Genomic DNA, 18542 nt, shown 5'->3' with positions numbered 1-18542 from the left:
ATATGTTTATGAGGAATATTGGTTTATTTGAAAAACGAATCAACCATTTTTTTCTTTAAATAGAGTGTTACATGGTTATTAGAAAAAAAGGGTATGCATTACTATAAAGTGACTGCCGAATCTATAGTAGAAAACAGAAGAAAAAATCGAGTCGGTTATTAGGAAAACAAGTAAGCAGAATAATGACACCTATTAAATCACATTTTTTTAAATAAGAGTTTTTATTTCATTTACTGAAAAAAAATGTAGTAGTTAACTAAGGTTCAAAATTTTTAAATAAAACCAATTAATTGGAACATCGAAATATCTGTGAGCTTATTAAATAAGTTTCAATAAATATTAAATACTAAGTAATAATCAGAAATAAATTTAACGATACAAAAAAGGGATTTTTTACTACCCTTAATTTTAAACCCCGAGAAAAAGCACTTTTTAACAAATTTATTTTAATAATTTACTTGAAAATATCACATTACATTTAAAAACTTCCTATTTTTTTTTTTAAAGAATTTTAATTTTTTTTATAAAACATAGAAGTAATGAATTACATTTAGACATGTAATAATATCATGCTATAACCTGTGTTTTGTTCAATATATAATGCTTTAGTAAATATCAAAAAATTTGTATAAACAACCATTTAAAAAGCGTTCATTCTCTAGGGGTAGAAGTATAAATTACAGTTAGTATAAGGGTTGGTTTTTGGTAATCAAACGACTGGTTTTTGGGCACCATAGGCTAGTTGTTGAGCTTCAGGAGATCTTTGAGCAGCATATTCCACATGTCCAACATCGCTGTGACTCTGCCACCCTTGTCCGTAGGAATGTCCGTAAGACTGAAATTATATTAAAATAAACATTACAACCAACCTAAGTAGCTTTAAATTATTGCGTAACATTGAACTATGTCGATATTTCTTTTGTACTCCTTATGACTTATATGGTGTACAATTAAAAGATATTTAGGATATTTGTCAAACACATTCTCTCAGTATACATCAAGAAAAAAATATTAAAAAATTAATATCAATCGAAAACAAATGGATACAAATGGAGAAAATATTTTCAAATGTATTATCAATGGCGTAATTTGATAGACGCTCGACTGCAAAACTGCTGATGTGGATTCGATTACTGCTAATTCATAAATGAATAAAAATAAAAATAAAATTAGATGTGGTCTGGGTAATTTATTTTCTTTACATTTTCTTTCCATATCCTTACTCTCTTTAGAGAGATGAAGCTTAATTTAAAGCTTCTAAATTAAAAAGGTTTTCACGAAATACCTAATATATGTATTTTTCTGTATTTTTATGTTAATAAGTATCCTTGTGAATATATTATAAACATAAAAGTGAAGTTAATAACGCAAATAATATAAATTATCAGTTGCTTTGCAGTAATTTGCGTTCCTCGGCATCATTTGTTTTTCTTTAGTTATTTCGCATTTAGGTTTTTCCCCCTTTAAAAATGCACCTTTTTTAAAAGTATGTAAATATCTGAAACATATCATATAGTTAAATCTTCGTCGTTAATTCGTTCACAAATATATAGATTCTGTTATCTTTGATATTTTTGTATAATTTGTAAATGGTTTTACACAAAATGGAAAAGGGTGGTGTAGTGTGGTATTAATATACTTTAAAGTTACAAATGCTTTCCCCCCGTATTTTTTTTCAATTATCCAGAGAACACATATAAAAAAAAATAAAAAATAAAATAATTCAAAAGTCTTTTTTTTCTTAAATGTGATTGCCCTACTTCGAGTTATCTCAATAAAATTATGATTTGTTTTTAACATTTATAAGATCGATAAAAACGAACCATAAATGATTTATCCTTTTTCGTAATTAAAAAGACAATACGTGCATTTAAAGAAACGCGTACCTACCTACTCATTTTTATTTTAACCTCCCTAAAGGGAGAAAAAAGCCCTAGGAATAAAACCCAGGACTTCTACCATAGCAGAATTACTCTGTTTCCACTACACTATGAAGATGAGAAGAAAAAATATTAAGCGTTTTAAGAGAGTTCCGTCTCTAAAAAAGTTTGAGTAACGCAGATAAAAAAAATATAATTTATACCTCTGACTGATGACTCATCATCTTCTTGATGAGCAGGAATGAGCTGATGGCAATGGAAATGAGCGACAGCATCATCGCCTTCTTGGCAAGCATAACCACCCCTAGGAAGACCAACCCCATCATGGTACTGAACTTGATCTTCAGGCCCAAGAGGAACGGAAGCAGCATCTTCATAACCTTTTTCGATTTACCGCGAGACTCTGTCATGAATTCTGTGGCGGCCTTCTTGATGGGTTCTGGAGCTACGCTGATCAAATTTCTGCAAGTTAAAAAAAACGTTATTATTATATGTAAATATAATATGATTATGTGTATCAGAGACAAAAAGATTCACTTTCAATTCAAGAAAAAATTGTTAGTTAACACGATAAAGGCACTGAAAAAATAATTTAAAAAAATCTAAAAATCATTTATTTAATAATCAATACAGGATTCACATTAAACAAATGACAGTGCTTTGTCAGTCAAAAAATCTGTTACATGTAAAAACACCAGTCACAGATTCGAGATTTAGAACAAACAAACATATTTATTTTTATTTATATACGTACATAGGCATAAAAATACCAAGCTCATTTTTTAGTGCAACCATGCGTCAAAATTTCAAAACAATCGGTGAATTACTTAAGCATAAATCTGTAAAAAATATTGTTTTACTCTAAATCTAATTTTATCAATAATTTATTTGCCCTACTCTTATTTACCACGTGAAATACACAGATATATACACACCCACGCACACTCATGACAATGAAATCAAAATGTCCGTCAATAATAAGGAAAACTTCCTCAAAGTCAGGACATCAGAACTGGTTTTTTTAGATATAACATAATTAAAGTCAAAAAACCGTTAATTCTGCAATATTAACCGGATTCAAAACATCCCATTTAATCTGAAACTTAAGCAATTGGAATTATTCGTGGCTTGATATAAGTTTCAAGTACTGGGTATTGAATCTACGACAATATTGTTATCTGCCGATTTCCGGTAGATTTCACAGGAAACAAGCAAAGAATGATCACTTCATTTATCAATATGAAGCTGTGAAAAAATATTTTCCGAAGCATTTTTTACAGGAATTTAAAATAATTCTTATTTTATATGAACGATAATGTGTGACAAGAATAATAAAATAATTAATGACTGTTGATAGTTGATTTAAATTCAGTACGTTTTGTAGGACTGAATGACCACTATGCGCGTCGTAGGTTCGGTGAATAGGCCGAATATAATATTCAGCTTAATCCTATTTTCCATTCCAAAATTTTGTTTACCGATGCGGCACATTTTTGGTAAAATGGCTATGCCAATAAGCAGAATTGCCGAATTCGGAGTGAAGATGACTTAGAAACCTTTTTTAAGATGCCCTTACATCCATTAAAAGTCACTGTTTAGTGTGTTTTATGGGCAGGTGGAATCATTGGTCCAAATTTATTTTAAAGACGATGCCGGCCAGAAAGTTATGGTCAATGGAGATCGCTACAGAACCATGATTACTAACTTCTTCGTACCTCAGTTGAATGGCACTGATGTGACAGAGCTGTGGTTCAACAAGATGGCGCAACATGCCACACGGCGGGTGCTATTATCAATTTACTGTGAAAAAATGTAATATTTATATTTAAAAAAAAACACCATACTCAAATAATTTTTTTAGAAAGAGAAATATTTGTATTTTTACTATTTACAAAAATACCTCAGTTTCATACTATTTCGGTTAACCTAAACTTAACTTAACCTGGTTTGAGCCCAGAAACTCTGACTCAAGAGTCCTCGACACTAACCACGGACCACAACATAATCTTTAGACATAATCATTTAACGATCACGTTAAATCATTTACCTACTAGCCTATTTATCTATGAGAAATTTCCTCGCATATTGTAAGACACTCAAATTAATTGGTGTCCACAAGATGCACGTTATTGCATTAACAGTACTTATATCTGATCACAAGCTTAGACTAATTGCACGCTAGTCGAGTTTACGGTAAAACGGCGGAACCTCCAGTTATGAACACGGTGTTTCTTTCTAATTTGTGGGAGAAAATATTAAATGTGCGCTTAAGCCTTTAACTATAGCAAAACAATGAATTGAGATCTGAAAATGTACAAATTTCTTCTCACGAACGTTTTAAGATTTTCGAACATTCTCGAGTTTATTACTAACGATCAATACTTTCTAAAATTATATTGATGTTATGCATAAATTAGAAAAATGGTATTAAAAGATATTATTACAGAATTGAAAATAATATTTGACTAAAAAAATATGATGCGATTTATAAGGGAAATGAGTGTTCATAATAAAAAAAATACTACAATTTTACGTGGTATATGCAATTTTTTGTTTTAATCTGTTGTGACGTGTGCTTCTATGCGTTTATAGATGTGCTTCATTGTCAATAAATAAGGTATTTGATAATGAATTTTAATCCATCAAAACACGTGTCATGGTTAATTTTATGAGAAAGTGGTATTTTCCAAATAAAATCACAAATGGATAGATTATGCCACAAAGTGACTGCTAAATCAATCAATGAAAAATATTTTATTTGGCCGGTATCTTTGACAATATTTTAATAAATCTATTGTTCCCCCATTACCTTTCCCACAAACTACAGCTCCTTCACTTAGTCATATGCATCCCATTAATCTCATTCCATTCCAATATACATAAATTAGAGCGCAGATTCATCGCCACTCCATACTAATTTATAATGACAGTTAACAGCGTCAATTCTATGTGACGAAATTGTGTGTTAAAAGCCATAACTAAAATTACTGTCAATTTCACTCCACCTAAATTCGTCAAATATGTATATATTTAAAAAATACTGTACATTACAGTTTTCCAACAATGTAAAAAAATATTTGTCACTTAATTTTTTTTTCATACATATTTCTTATGTAACTATTTTAACTATTTTTTTGGGACTAGTCACTAAAGGTCCGAACTTAAAGAAGTCGTTAATATATGTTATTTATTTGATTATTGCATTAATGTCGCTTACTTTCATATTATTTTTTGACATCTCATCAAAGATGAAGAAGAATATGGAAGTCTGGGCATTTACGGGGCTTACGACCGTCATAGGCTGGTTTAAGTGATCACTTTACACACGTGTAACATTCACCAATTCTACCCATTATTGACAACCACACTACTCAAATTCTTGGAAGTTCTTTATATATGAACCAATTTAGAAACCTTGTTCATGCATCACTAGAACTTCACTAGAGACATCATTGGCGAGATGTAAAGAAGCTTTTTATCAAGCAGAAACTCTTATATTAGTATGTGAGATCCGAATCCTGGATTATAATCACACACATGAGAAACGCCAGAAAATACCAATTTCATTTTTATTATTAAGCTTATAATTTGACCACATAATTTATTTACAACATTTTGAGTGTGTCCAAATACTTGTTCACAAAATCTGGATTATCTCCAATTACAGGAGTCACTTTCATATTATTTCATATTATTTCGCTTACTTTCATTAGCATGTGATTGAATTAAATTCAATGTCAACAAATGACCACGATGTAGGTACTTATGTACGGAGGAAATAAAATGATATAAATTGATTTGTTCGTACTTTTAAAGATTTTGTAGTAAATATTTTTTTGATGTACTTATGGATTGCATAAAACATGCGTAAAAATACGTATCTCTGATTTTTATATTTTTGTTGTTTTTTGTGTTGTATAACAAAGTTGACTTGTATAACAAGCAAATAAATTAAAACAAGTATTATTTCATTAAAATAAAAGTATTGAAGTATTAATTGAATGGGTTTGGTATTGAATTAACTTTGGAATTCAAATATGCTCAACATCTTAACGTAGGTAGTTGAAATTTCAGAAAAGTGGTTTGAAGTCTCTTTCATTCGTGAATTCGGTATTGTATAACTTTTTGTTTTGTATTGTATTGAAACCAATATTGGAATTTCTGAATGTATTAGTTTTATTATTTATTTTGAGTGAATATTGAACTTTTATTTGAGTTGAAAGCTTAAGCTTAAGAGTTGAAAGTTTTTGTTGAACTTTATGAATCAATTTGAATAGTTCGGATTTTTACTACTTCAAGATTATTTTTTCATACTTATTTTCGATATATGGGGTTTTACGTCCTTATGTATGGATCAAATTATTAATTTAATGGCCCATACCTACTTATGAGTGGATTTACACTTCATGTTTTAAGTTTTTTTATTATTCTCGTAATTCATGAGTGAAAATTCTAGGCAAAAACATTCGCCATATCTCTTAAGACATTAAATAAAAAATTTTAATGAGCAATAAAGTTTTTTTTTAAATTATTTGTTTGGCAGTCACCCAGTGAAAGGATGTTTCTACCAGTGTCAAGTAATATTTTTATTTACAAACAAAAAAATATAGAAAATAATAATAACAATTAATCAATATATTTACCTATGGTATATGATTTAGTTATACTTTTAGACTCGTAATTGACCCAGACATTTACTATATTTAATTTTTATTTTTTATGTGAATGAGATGGCGAATTTTGTGAATATTTCTTTTACCTGACTAAAGACGCCACATTCCACTGGAAGCTTCTCTTCTCGAAGAACTCCTTGGCCTCTCCTGTGACGTAGGATTCCAAAATCTCAGCCTTCTTGGTGACTGAAGTCGTAGAAGACAGCTGCTCCTCAACGATTTCCTCCGGTACTCCGAAACTCCTGGAGGACTCATCCTCTTCAGGTACCTTTACCAGCTCTGCTCCACCGTAAATTTCCACTGATGGCTTGTTGAAGAAATCACGAGCCATTCTGAACATCTGGAATGATAACAAAAAATATTTATGCACAGGTACATTCTGAATTAAAAAAGAAATGGGTTTAAAAAACCATTTGTTGTTATCTTCTTGTGATTAAATGCTTCTTATTAAGAACTAGCTAATCTAATTTCAATTGTTCTTCTTCCTGGCTAAATCCCAACTTATCGTCTTTGCAGACTGCTGTAGTCAGCTCTCCTCGTCCTTAGGTTGTAGGTTCTTTTATCATGAACACCTAGGCAATGTCTTTGAAGCATGTTTTCTCTTTGTAACATCCATGAATTTTTTGGTCTTCTAGAAATCTTTTTACCTATAATGGGTTATGAATTTGAAATTTCTTATGAACCATACCTATTCTTTATTCATTTTTATCATAATTACAGAAATTGGCATCAACATATTGAACAATTACAAAAACTGCACATATGATGTAATGTTATCAATGTTAATATACTTCAAATAGCAAGTATAAACATATGTAGTACTTAACTACGTAAATTGTTTACAGGTAAAGTGAAGATTTTTCAAAAGTAATTATTTTTGCACATAACATTTGCAAAATCATCAGTTTTATGGTGGTTTCTTGGCACGGCATATATTTCACACCGTAAAAAAAGGTTAATAAAAAACTTACACTAACTGGTAGTTTCCATTTTAACATTTTCCGTGAAATAGGCAATTACCAGAATTTCGCGATGAACGATTTTCAAAAATTATATGTAACATACCATTTTTTTTTAGCTCGTTTTTTTTATTTTAATTGAAAATGATGAAAAAAAGATATTAAATCTAACAATGAAAATAGTAATTATTTTTTTTTTTATACTTATACATTTAAAAAAAAAAAATAACAAAAAAGATTTTTTTAAACTATTTTTTTAAATGATTAAAAAACGCATAATATTATTTCAATTTACTTGTAATGTTACACGGTTATTTAAATATCTTTGGAAAAAAAATACATAAAAGATTATAAACACATATAAGAAATGATATTTTTTATGAAAAAATCTTACCTGAATTTGAAGGCATGAAATAGAATCCTTTTTAAGGCACTCATCAATATGACCTCTACCTTGTCGCCAAATTTCTCCTCCATTTTCAATTAAACCGGAAGCACCAAAAGCTCCCAAAGAGCTTAAACTGAACAACACAAAAATTAATGAGCTTCCAGAAGCTGACATTTTAATTTTTTTTTAATAAAATAAATGGAGCCTTGTTTAAAAAAAAGATACGTTTATGTTGTACGATGCTACCGATACGTGTGACATATTTGTGATATAGCGTTCTGTTTATAAGCCTTAGTGTGGATATGAACGTGATTCCCGCGCGGTAAGTAACTAAACCACCAAGCTATTAAACGAACTATCAAATGCAGCTATGCAGTTCAAGTGTGCAATCTAATAGTTGCATGCTAAAAATATCTGTAATACAGTTTTAAAAAAAACAGCAAAAGTTTAAAACAAACATATTGAAAGATACTTACATATTTATTTTCTACTCGTAGAGGTCTTCCACTTCTTCTTCTTCTTCTTCTTCTTCTTCTTGGTTGTTAGTCACGTGGTGCATCGGATTATTTCGTATTACCAGTCATGCTAAAAGTTCTATCTTGAACATAAATTATTGCATTGAATTAAAAATACTTGTTCATAATTCTGGATTACCTCCAGTTAGGTGTTATTTTTTACATCTCAACATATGTAGATAATGTCATAGATAGATCAAGGGTTCCCAATCTTTTTCAGCCCGCAGCACACTTACAAGTATAGTTTTTTGTCACGGCACCCTACATTAGTAAGCTATTTGCGTATATATATATATATATATATATATATATATATATATATATATATATATATATATATATATATATATATATATATATATATATATATATATATATATATATATATATATATATATATATATATATATATATATATATATATATATAAATATATATATATATATACATATATATATATATATATATATATATATATATATATATATATATATATATATATATATATATATATATTTATATATATGTATATATATATATATATATATATATATATATATATATATATATATATATATATATATATATATATATATATATATATATATATATATATACATATATATATTTGACATGAACGGTGTTATATTCCATACATATTGCCATTGATGAGCCTTTAAATGAATATTTTTTATAACATTTTGTTTTATTCAAATTGAAAGATAGGAAGCATTTAACGAAAGACCATGTATATGAACTATTACCCTGATATAAGACCCTGTAGAAATAGGTTCCTACAATAATCGACGTTGGGTAGATGGGAAAAAAATTAAAATATCCACAATATGAAATTGAGTTTTATTATATTTATAAGAATTCAGAATTGAAACAGAGAACAGCAAAAAAGAGAATATTTGTGGTTTCGGATAACGATAGAGGATTGACTCACGGTGCCCCTCATTACTTACTACAGCGCACCAGGGCGGCGCGGCGCACACTTTGGGAACCCCTGTCATAGATCAAAGTAAATGTAACACAGGATTCGGACCTCACTTACAAATGAAAGGGTTTCTGCTTACTAATAAACTTCTCTCATCCCATCATGGATGTCTCTAGTGAAGTCAAACACTATTTTTCGAGTTTGATCAATGTATTTAGTATGCCGTATGCACAACATGTTTCTTTGAATCGATGGACTAACTTTTGGAATCCACCGTTTTGCATTAGCGTTCCGTGATAGAGAAATTGCACACTGTGGGACACAAAAATGCAGCAAGAAAAAAAATACTTTCGATTTTATCATCTTAGAAGCCGAGATATTAATTAAGAATGTATTTCTTTATATCACGCGCAGCATTGAACATTGAAAAAATGTGAACTATTTTATCTCATAAAAATTTATAAATACATATATCGCTCACTCCTTTCAAGAACGTCATAAATCAAAAAACTCGATTTCTCAGGAGAACGTTTTTAATGTTCAAAAATATAATGCAATGTATTAAAAATAAATATCAAGCCACTTATTGAACCTTTTACTGTGCAACAGATCTTTTGAGGTAGGACCTGAAGGTTTTTTCTCCATTTGAAAAATATTTAATATATTTAAAAAAAAATAAGCAAAACCTTTTCTTCAAAATGCAAAAACAACACTTTCTGCCCTGTAGAGGGTAAATATTAAGTTAAATATATGCCTCTTTTGCTGGGATATAGTACATTGGATATAGGCATTCCGAAAACATGCACAATTGAAACTTGACGATTTTCAATTTATGACGTTCTTGAAATGAGTGAGCGATATGTGTTTGTCGGGGACTATGTGTGTGTTTTTAAATTTATAAATATATATGTATATGTTTAAACAAAACTTACCAACATACCATTACTCCGCTTTTTCGCAGTAGCAGGCAGAGATAAAAGAACGCTACACCAATCTGTCTTTGGAGACAATCTTCGCCTCTTCCACACTAACGCATCTTCTCATACACACTCCCCTACTATTCCAACTCCTCACCTGCTCGCTTTTAATTCATGCCAAGTTTTCCTTGGTCTTCCTGTGCTTTTACATATTTCCAACTTCATTCGTATGATAAATTCGTATAATTCGTATTCGTTTGATTAATCTTTCCTCGTCCATATGTTACACGTGCCCAAACCATTTAAATACGTTTTTCTTAATTTATCAATTATGCTTATATCTGCATATCATTCTTTCCACACATTGTCTTAGAGATCGTATTTTGACTTCATTTAGATTTTTTTTTGACATGACAAACAACAACAACAAAAAATAACTCCTGAGATAACCCATATTTGTGAACAAGTATTTGGACACACGCAATATGTTGTTGTACATCAATTACTTACATCCTACCTTTGCTAACTCTATGCTTTACTTCCATACATTTGAGTTGAAAGCAGGACTCCGTCGTGTACGTCGACTTTATATATCTACCAATTAAATTTGTGTATAAAATAAAATAATAACTACGTAGTTTTTTCCATGTGAATTTTATTATAATAATATTATTTTACATCATCAGACTGGTAAGTCAGTAACGACGAAATCCAGTTGCTGGTCAAATAAAATTCACGTGGAAAAAACTACATATTTCATATTGTATTTTTTTTTCTTTATTTACGGCCGAACCAAATTTGTACATAATAAATATAATACATGTAATAATTGTTGTATTAAATAGTAGTAACCTCTTTTTAAGTATATTAAACAGGGATGAACATATTAGACAAAAAAATAAAACATTAGCCTGAAGTATTGTAATTATTCTAGCTTTATAGTTAGCAAGTGACATGTTCCAGATATCGGCGTGTCCGCGAAATCTTTGCCGAGGTTTTTCATTCGGTGAATGGGAGAAGTAAATCCAAACAATGTCCGGCTAAAACAGTGTTACAGTAAAATATTTGACGGTTTCTCTTGTTTCTGGTTGGGGCATACATATTTATCATTTGCAATAACAGCGGACAGTCTAAAATATTTTATTCTATAAAATGCAGTTCCGCCAAAAAATGTCAATACAAAACTTAAATCAAATAAATATATGGATATCTGGGATGGAATCACAGTGAAACGTTAACGAGACATCCATGTAGTGTAGATAATTTTGACTCTAACTCTAATTCTAGACTTAAGGGATTTAGAATAAATGCACTTAAGAGACTATCCATGATCACTATCATTATTACGAGTACTAATAATAAACTCCGAGTACCATCTTAATGTTGTCATTCTCCTTGACTTACTGTACCTTTTCCGAGTAGAATTTTCTTTCCCATATAGCAGTAATGTCCTTCATTCTGAGCTCTCTAACTAACATCATCTGCATTATTTTAAATATATTCAAATTTTCGCATATATTTAAAACAAGGTTTCTAAATTGGTTCATATATTATGCATAGAACTTCCAAGAATTTGAGTAGTGTGGTTGTCAATAATGGGTTGAATTGGTGAATGTTACACGTGTGTAAAGTAATCACTGAAACCAGCCTATGATGGTGGTCAGCCCCGTAAATGCCCAGACTTCCATATTCTTCTTCATCTTTGATGAGATGTTAAAAAATATTTTTTTTTTTTTGTAAAAAGGGATTTCTATACAATTTAAAATATAAAAACATTCAGTTTTACACTTGAAGAATATCTAAAGCTCATTGAATTTACATCTCAACTCAGCCTTACGTACAAAGTAAATAAACACTAGAAACAGAATCACTTTGATTTCGATTACTAACTGGCGGTATTTGAAATTCAACGCTCGAGGGATATTCTATAGATTTTCCGACATTTTTTATTTATTTTATCTCTCTTACCCTTAACGATGCATAGGGCACTGAATCGTGTAGAAGCTGTATTATTTTGTCTCATGCATAAATAGTTAGTCCGCCTCCGTAGTGTAATGGTCAGCACGCTCGGCTACCGTTTGGAGTTCCCGGGTCTGATTTCCAGGGGGAGTCAAATAAATCTAAGTGATTTTTTCAATATTACCCTAGACTGGTACCTGAAGCGGAGGGCTGATCACCTTTCCTTCATGTGTAAACAATCAAGATAACACTGCGTTTATATGACGCAATGCCCTATGCACCATTGGGGTGCGGATAAGGTTTTTCTCTTTCTTAAATAGTTATGTATTATTGATAAAATAAAGAAACATTTAAAATCGACTGAATGCAATCGAAATGCAATGTCTCAGGAGAATGTGCGACAAAACGATGTATGATAGATGTTCGAATAGTGAAATAGGAAAGGAACGCAATGCTGAGATATGCGTTATCGATAAAATTAAGAAAGTTGTAGAAAAAAATAATGATGAGAATGTGTGTAATTAGGAATAGGAGCAAAGGAAGACCTAGGAGTACTCGACATGATCAAGTTTGTCAAATACTTAAAAGCGCTCAGGTCAGGAGTCGAAATAATCGGCGGGTATGTATGAGGGATGCATAATTGTATAACAGGCGAAAAATTAGTGCAAAGACAGAGTGGTATTTCGTTATATTATTCTCTCTGCCTACCCATGCGGAGAAGCAGAATGATGGTTAATTAGTTAAGGAATTATTAATTTTGTTTTAATCGGGAATTTTATAGAACTGTTACCGGCAAGTAATTCAAATGTACGAGTATTGCAGAAGTACTTTTACTATTCCAATTACAAAATTTCGAGTGTGTTACATTTTGAGTGTGTCCAAATACTTGTTCACAAAATCTGGATTATCTCCAATTACAGGAGTCATTTTCATATTATTTTTTGACATCTCATCAAATAATTTAAGTAGTGTGGTTGTCAATAATGGGTAGATCACTTAAACCAGCCTATGACGGTCGTCAGCCCCGTAAATGCCCAGACTTCCATATTCTTCTTCATCTTTGATGAGATGTCAAAAAGTTATACACAATTTCACATTTGTAAATTTGTGAAAATACCTGGAAGAGGGACGGGAGGGTAGAAAAGGGGAAAGGGTAAAACACAAAGCTCAAAGAAAAATGTCAATAATATTATCGATAAATAGTGATCACAATCACACAAATTTAACGATAAATACGATAGTCGGAAAATGTGATCGGTGCGTTTTAAGTGCGAGTCCAGGGTAATATTACATAAGTTTTAGAGTAATAAATCATTCATTCATTCAAACCCTTATCCAGACTCCAGTGATGCATAGGGCACTAAATATCGGTTGATTTTTTTATGATTATATCTAAGATGTTAAAGACAACAATTAAACACAACGTGCTTTTAAAATAAATAAAAATAGAAAATTTCTCTGCGAAATCATGACCGTTCTATTGAGTAGTTTACGATGTTGGACTGTTTCACACGAGTACCTATTGTTTAACAAACTCTATTATTTTCAACAGTGTGAGCATTGTTATTACTATAATTTGTAAATATATAACTTTAACTTGTTTGTTTCCATTATTTAATTTTTTATTTTGGCTTACTGTAGTAGATAATATTTTTTTGTTAAAACATTAAAATATAAAAATAATTTTCTTCCTTTTTTTTGTCGGATTTTTTCACCTGTAGGTACCATTTTTTTCCGTGGGATTTTGATAAAAGCTTGTTTAAGTATAGATATTTAACTTTGAGGGATCTGACCTCACCGCTACTCTCATTTTCCTTTTCCTAGTAAATAAAACCAACTTTTCCTCCTCCATTTCCTTTCTCATATAACCAACACTTTTATCTTGGGCCCCTTTAATAGCGTTAGCTGTATTATATTTAAAATACACGACACGATACAGAACTAAGAAATATTTTGTGCAAAAAAAAAAGATTTATTAATAATGAGATATAATATATTTAGATCTTAACGAAAAAAGAGAAATATAGCTCTGCCCGTGTTATAAGAGGAAATAAATTATATTATAACATATAGTCGACTGTTAACACAAGAGAGAAGAAGACGTTTTTTGGCTTTAAAACTTGAAAAACATTTACATTATGACTTTGATTAAAACATCAGATAGAGAAAAAAAATCAATGATTCAAGTCACAATGCACGTGAAAATATTATTTTACAAATATGGGTAATATTACCCGGATATCATAAAACCATTGTGGTTCAAAATACGATATTACAAGAACAGACGATTCAAGAGATTAGCGTTGGAACATCAAAAACCTTTGCCCAAACTTTCACTAGTTAAAGAAATGTTTAATTTAAAGAAAGTGTAAACATGATCTTGAAATTTAATGCCGGTTTCTAACAAATACATTTAAATATACGATCTAATAATCAAGACTCACTTTTTTTTGTCCGTCTAAGTGAGATTTATGTAAAGGCAGTAGTAATTATTCAACTTTCGTATTATTTTCATATGTTTATGGCACCATATCCGGGTTAAAGTATGCTTGAAAAGAATAATAAAAGTAGCTAATCATTATGAAAAGTACGTTTTAAAAATGTTTTTTATTTAGTTTAAACAAAAGTGAAGTAAATTATGTATATTTTTTTTCAGTGCAATACTTTTTTATGGAAAAAAAGTCTTAATTTCAAAAATTTCTCATTTTTATACACTAATACAGAAAATGACTCACTTCATTTTAAAAGTCTTTTAATTTTTTTGGAGATATATTTCAGTATATAAACACAATGCAACAGTTTTTTTTAAATTTATTTTTTCAATAGAATAAATCAATTTAAAAATAAAAATAATTTTCTTGAATTGTTTAAAAAAAAAAGCTTTCAAAATAGTTTTCTTGAAGTAGAATCATTATTTTTAAAAAAAGAGATATTTTTTGACTTCTCGACACAGATGAAGTCGAATATGGAAGTCTCAATGGTAAAGTGATCACTTACCATCATATGATAGGTCGTAAGCCCCATAAATACCCAGACTTCATTGAATCGAAAATATTATTTTATTTTTATAAATAAAATATTGTTATTATATTCTTCTTTTATCTTTTCAAAAACGTGAAATCACTCCTTAGTTCAGAAACCTAGATTTATGAACAATTATTTGGAAACTCAAAATATTCTAATTTTTTTTTTACTAAGAAAAGCAATAAACTTTTATTTTTCCTGTTTTTTCAACTACTGCTTAAAAATAAAAAAAGAAAGAAACTAAGTAAAATGGTGTTTAAAAAGAAAAATATTATTGGAACGAATGTATTTGAAAAAAATATTCAAAAATTTACATGCATTTTTGAACATTTACATATTTTGGTTCCGCTGAAGTTACTAATTCCAACAACATATTTTAAACATGAAATTTTAGAAAAAGTCTGAAACGTTGTGTGTCACTTTTCTCTATACGACTTTTTAAACTATGAGTAATGTGGTTGTCAATCAATTTCAAAATGGTGAAAGTTTATCATGTGATCACTTAAATCACCTTATGACAGGTCGAACGCTTTGCAAATACCGAAACTTCCAATTTTTTATGTCAAAACAAAAAAAAACTTTATATCAATCATTGTTTATTTGAAAACTGCAATTTTAGTCAAAATATCATTTTATATGGATCAAATTTTATAAAGAGATGATTTAAATTTAAGCGTTGCAAATATATAAGCGACGGGTATAAATCAGTAAAAATACCTCTAAAAAAAGCTATACCTATAACTGTTTCCATTTGTAATAAATAATTCAGCAGTATTTCTTTTGATACGGTGTAGAGGATACATATATTTCTCAACAAGGGGGAGAATATTACTTGAAGATATTCAACCGATTTTTTGGAACATACATTTAAGGAGAGAGATGCGATACATTTTATATGTAAAATACAATATATATCAAAGGAGAGGCTGAGAGACACGTAATGAAAATGTAAACAGAATGCTAAAGTGTGTACGTGCCAAAAGTCGAATAATTTATTGTTTTGTGTGCATGACAAGATACAATGATTGAGACGTTCGCATGTCTTCTCCAGAGATAATATCAAGAATGTTATTGCATTATGTGATACATATCTGCTACCTCTCCGTGGGTCGATATATTATAATATACGTATATCGTAATACGTTGGCAAGTTTATTTTTGTAAATATAATTAATTTTTCACAGTATGTTGTATTTTATGGTTTAGTAAAAACGATCATCCGAATGTTTCGATGTGTGCGAGGTTGAAATTAGTTAGTTTTTAATTAGCAGAAATTAAATGTAAAATTCATTCCTGAATTTTATTTAACATTCTAAAAGATGCTTGAAAATATCGTTTAAAATTTAAAGTAAATATTTTTTCAGACAAGTTTTTATTCAAAATATTTCAAGTGTGTCGTTTTTAATATTTATAATCTCTGGTTTTGATCCATTTAGAAGTTGTTTGTATCAACATCACAATATAGATAAAAAACACAGAAATCATAAAAATATGAATAGTAATAGTCTTCTTAATTTTGAAACATTTAGAATATATTATATATCCATAAATAACAATAATATTATTTATTGATTCGGCATTAACTTTGTGGAATGACATGATTATTTTATTAAAATTAAACAATTGAATATACCACTTTATCGAGTTTTATTTTAATTTACTAGATTCGAAAACGACAGATGTTTTCATCTTCTGGTGCAAATTAAAACTGAACCAATCAAATTAAACAATTTTAATTTGTACCAGAAGATGAAAACATCTGTCGTTTTTTAAACAAGTCGTAAATAAAAATAAAACTCGATAAAGTGGTATATTTAAGTGTTTAATTTTAATAACATAAATAACAATATGACAATTACAAAAATCTCATCCTATTGTAAATATTACTATTGATGAAAAAAAACTTACTACCCCTTCTCGTCTTTCATCATCCCAAGGGCACATCTTTCAAATTTAAAGTAAATTCCCACAAACGTATTTGATTATGATGTTGATGCAACGAAACACGTATCACCATAGGTTTTAAGTTAAACATGCAAATTTACCAAGTAAAAATCTTACAAAAAGTGAATAGATATTACCTCGAAATGATCCCTGAATCAGTACCTCAATAAATGTATTTTATATATAAAAAAAAGCTATAATAATAGCATTATCGATAAAATTAAGAAAGGTGTGTTGAGATGGTTTGGACATGTGGAGCGTATGAGTGAAGAAAAAAGGGTTAAACAAATTTATGAGGCGAATGTAGTTGGAAAAAGAAGCAGAGGACGACCGAGGAAAATTTGGCACAATTAGGTATGTCAAATACTTGAAAGCGGCTGGGTCAGGAGTCGTATGTATGGGGAGATGCATGAATGTAGAAGAGGCAAAGAATGTTGCAAAGACAGAGTGGTGTGGCGTTCGATTCTCTCTGCCTACTTCTGCGGGGAAGCGGCGTGATGGTTAGTTAGTTAGTTTAATCGATTTAACGATTAATCGTGTAGTAAAATTGCCATGTAGTTTTAATTCACCGCTTGACAATTTTATGTATTAAATTACTTTAAATATTCATCAATTCACAATTTATAAGCTTTAATCTTTTAGATATTAGAACGATCCTCGCGATTTCAATTTCAGATTCCGTATTTGACACGCCATGTTGGCTTTGAAATTGCATTTTATTCCTCGAATGCCTGATACTCGAACGAATCAGAATTAAATTATCCTTGAAAAATCATTTTAAATCCAAGGAGATGGTGTCAATAACAGTAACTTTATATGTATGTTCGTTTCATGAATGTAAGCTCGTTTTCCGATGTTGGAGATAATGTCATATGAGTTCATTGAATATTAAATTCTACAATAGGGTTTTCAGAGTATACGGGTATTACTGCTTTTACATCTTGATAATCCCTGTATTATTCTTTCATAAGTATGGAAAAAAAATTCATTTCCTTTCTTAAACTTGGTTTCTTAGTTTAATTGGGGAAAATAATATCGATTTGAATTTTTCTGAAGCACTTGTAATTAAGTAATATATATATTATTTCGAGAAATAAAAATACTTTGTGTTCTGATCCACTCACATTTTTATTTAACCAACTAGTTTCGGCAACAACCTGTTGCCCTCTTCAGGGTTACATTTATTAGTAATAAATGTAACCCTGAAGAGGGCAACAGGTTGTTGCCGAAACTAGTTGGTTAAATAAAAATGTGAGTGGATCAGAACACAAAGTATTTTTATTTCTCGAAATAATATATCAAGATGATCCACAAAGTTAATGCTTTCAATATTCAAAACAAGT

This window comes from Brachycentrus maculatus, unplaced genomic scaffold, assembly GCF_059751285.1.
Source record: "Brachycentrus maculatus isolate JH-2025_06_01 unplaced genomic scaffold, ASM5975128v1 h1tg000102l, whole genome shotgun sequence".
NCBI lineage: Eukaryota > Metazoa > Arthropoda > Insecta > Trichoptera > Brachycentridae > Brachycentrus > Brachycentrus maculatus.
Note: the sequence above shows the minus strand (reverse complement) of the source record.